The 3,480-nt window shown below is 51.1% G+C and overlaps 1 protein-coding gene across 8 annotated transcripts in view; it reads right to left on the bottom strand.

The window, feature by feature from the left end:
• The window catches only part of PTPN4 (protein tyrosine phosphatase, non-receptor type 4), a 219,190-nt gene that overhangs the window by 200,948 nt on the left and 14,762 nt on the right, over positions 1–3,480 (bottom strand). Inside the window, exon 1 of one of the 8 annotated variants that reach the window (XM_015567782.1) lies at positions 2,680–2,693. The exons of the other annotated variants lie outside the window; for them this stretch is intronic. The gene's annotated coding sequence lies outside the window, so the exon portion shown is untranslated. Of the gene's footprint in view, positions 1–2,679; positions 2,694–3,480 lie in introns of those variants that run through there. 8 annotated transcript variants of the gene reach the window in all.

Raw genomic sequence — 3,480 nt, 5'->3', positions numbered from 1 at the left:
GGCCCCGGGATCAGCAGAGCTGCGGCCTCCTGGCACTGGGATCAGCGGAGCCTCCCAGCACCGGGATCAGTGGAGCAGTGAGGCCTCACTGCCCTGGTGTCAAGCGGAGCCGCAAGGCCTCCCAGCACCGGGATCAGCGTGACAGGGGGCAGTGCCCAAACCTCCTGATCGCCCTGCGGCTCTGTGTGTGACAGGGTACAGCGCCCAAACCCCCTGATCAGCCCTAATCTGTGTGTGATAGGGTAGAGCCATAACCTACCCATCGGCCCTGCCCTGAGTGTGAGAGTGGCGGCGCCCCAACCCCATGATCGGCCCTGCTCTGTGGGTGATAAAGGGCAACGTCCCAACTGCCTCCAACGGGCCCTGCTCTGTGTGTGACAGGGTGCGGCGCCCCCCACCCCCACGGGCCCTGCTATGTGTGTGATAGGGTAGAGCCATAACCTCCCCATTGGCCCTGCCCTGAGTGGGAGAGTGGCAGCACTCCAACCTCCTGATCAGCCCTGCTCTGTGGGTGATAGAGGGCAGCGCCCCAACCACCTGCTCCGCCCTCCTCTGTGTGTGACAGGGTGCGGCGCCCCCCACCCCCACGGGCCCTGCTATGTGTGTGATAGGGTAGAGCCATAACCTCCCCATTGGCCCTGCCCTGAGTGGGAGAGTGGCAGCACTCCAACCTCCTGATCAGCCCTGCTCTGTGGGTGATAGAGGGCAGCGCCCCAACCACCTGCTCCGCCCTCCTCTGTGTGTGACAGGGTGCGGCGCCCCCCACCCCCACGGGCCCTGCTATGTGTGTGATAGGGTAGAGCCATAACCTCCCCATTGGCCCTGCCCTGAGTGGGAGAGTGGCAGCACTCCAACCTCCTGATCAGCCCTGCTCTGTGGGTGATAGAGGGCAGCGCCCCAACCACCTGCTCCGCCCTCCTCTGTGTGTGACAGGGGGCGGTGCCCCACCCCCCCAATCGTCCCTACCCTGAGCGTGACTGAGGGTGGCATCGCAACCTCCCTATCCGCTCTGCTCTGTGTATGACAGGGGGCAGTGCCCCAACTCCCCAATCAGCCCTGCTCTGAGCTGGACCAGGGGCTGCACCTAGGGATTGGGCCCACCCTCTTCCACCCAGGAGCAGGCCTAAGCCAGCAGGTTGTTATCTCCCAGACTGTGAGAGGGCACAGACCAGGCTGAGGGACCCCCCTTCCCCCTGAGTGCACAAATTTTTGTGCACCGGGCCTCTAGTTCTATAACATAAAACAATACATCATCTGTACTAGGTGTACCGGTTAATAATGTGGATTTTGTAATCAATGAAAACACTATAATTTCAAGAGAAACATCCAAGGTGCTTTACTCAAAGTAATGTCCATCTCTAGTTACACCATTTCCCCATCTTTCAAGTGATTTGTGGATGCCCTCCCAATAGAACTTTTCTTGTTTTGAGGCAAACCATTCAGAGACCCAATTTCCCACTTCTTCGTATGTTTTGAAGTGCTGCTCAGAAAGTGCATGTGCCATTGATCAGAACAAGTGGTAATCTGAAGGATCAAGGTCTGGTGAATATGGCAGGTAGGTTAATACTTCCCAAGCCAGATCTGTTAACATGTCTTTAACTGGTTTTGAAGTGTATGATGGTGCGTCATCTTGAAGCAAAAGTATTTTGCTGTGTCTCCTGGCACATTCTGGTCATTTCATGATTATTTGTTATCGGTAGCAATCAGTATTAACGGTTTCACCTGGTTTTAGAAGCTCATAATACACCACACCTTCCTGATCCCACCAAACGCAGAGCACTGTCTTCTTTCCGAAGCAATTTGGCCTTGCAATTGATGTTGATGGTTGGCCTGGATCAACCCAAGATTTTGGGCATTTGTGTCTTATGACCCAGCAATTCCACTTCTGGATATATATCTGAAGAAACCCAAAACAGTACTTTGAAAAAATTATACGCACCCCTATGTTCAGTGCAGTCCTATTTACAATAGCCAAGATATGGAAGCAACCTAAGTGCTCATCAACAGATGAGTGGATAAAAGTAATGATATGTGCCCTAGTTGGTTTGGCTCAGTGGATAGAGCATTGGCCTGCAGACTGAAGGGTCCCGGGTTCAAATCTGGTTAAGGGCACATGCCGGCGTTGTGGGCTCCATCCCCAGTAGAGGGTGTGCAAAAGGCAGCCTATCAATGATTCTCTCTCATCGTTAATGTTTCTCTCTCTCTCCCTCTCACTTCCTCTCTAAAATCAAGAAATATGTTAAAATAAGGACATGGTTAATTTTTAATTAGGAGTCATCGTGCCACGGTGGGGGGTGTTCATGAATAACTTTTTTGGCATGGACTACACACCTCACAGTTACCTTCTGGAAAAAATCCATGTGGACATGCTCAGCTTCATACACTGAGGATCACAGTGTAGATCAGCCGTGGGCAAACTACGGCCCGCGGGCCGGATCCGGCCCGTTTGAAATGAATAAAACTAAAAGAAAAAAAGACCATACCCTTTTATGTAATGATGTTTACTTTGAATTTATATTAGTTCACACAAACACTCCATCCATGCTTTTGATCCGGCCCTCCGGTCCAGTTTAAGAACCCATTGTGGCCCTCGAGTCAAAAAGTTTGCTCACCCCTGACCTAAAGGATATTATGCTAATTGAAATAAGACAGAGAAAGACCAATGCCATATCATTTCACTTATATGTGGAATCTAAACAACAAAATAAATGAACATAGAAACACACTCATAGATACAGAGAATAGACTGATGGTTGCCACAGGGAAAATGGGATGAGAGGCTGGGTGAAAAAAGTAAAGCGATTAAAAAACTAAAAACTATAGTCACAAATTAGTCCTGGTATGTAAAATACAGCATAGGGAATATAGTCAATCCTATCTAATAATAGACAAACATGGTAATTAACTGTATCTCCGACACACTTCCCATTGGCTAATCAGGGCGATATGCAAATTAACTGCCAACCAAAATGGCGGCCAGCAGCCAGGTAGCTGAAGCGAACAGGAGGCTTACTTGCTCCAGTGAAGGAGAAAGCCAAGGTTCCCTGCCTACTGCTCCTGTGCTCTTAGCTGCACTCTTAGCAACTATGTTGCAATTATAGAGGCTAAACAAAGCCCAGAAACCTGCTTTCAGCCAGCCGGCCAAGCTGGAGTTGCAACAGTGTTTCAATTATAGAACCCAAACCCAGATCCCTGGTTTCAGCAGCCGAGGTCTCAGAGCTGGAGCCAAGTCTCAGAGCTAAAGCTGGCTCTCAGCTCCAGTGACAGCCATGGAAGGTAAATAAATCCAAGAATAAAAGAAAAAAAGGAGAGGTTGGGAGCTTCAGTCACCGGCCAGCCTGAAAACAGCCCTCAGCCTCTCACCCAGACAGCCCAGGCACCCCAGTGGGGACCCCCTCCCTGAGGGGGGTCTGACCAGCTGCAAACAGCCTTCATCCCCTAACCCAGGCTAGCCAGGCACCCCAGCGGGGAGCACCACCT

This window comes from Myotis davidii, unplaced genomic scaffold (genome assembly GCF_000327345.1).
Source record: "Myotis davidii unplaced genomic scaffold, ASM32734v1 scaffold3, whole genome shotgun sequence".
Lineage (NCBI taxonomy): Eukaryota > Metazoa > Chordata > Mammalia > Chiroptera > Vespertilionidae > Myotis > Myotis davidii.
This window is presented reverse-complemented; position numbering and strand designations above follow the sequence as displayed.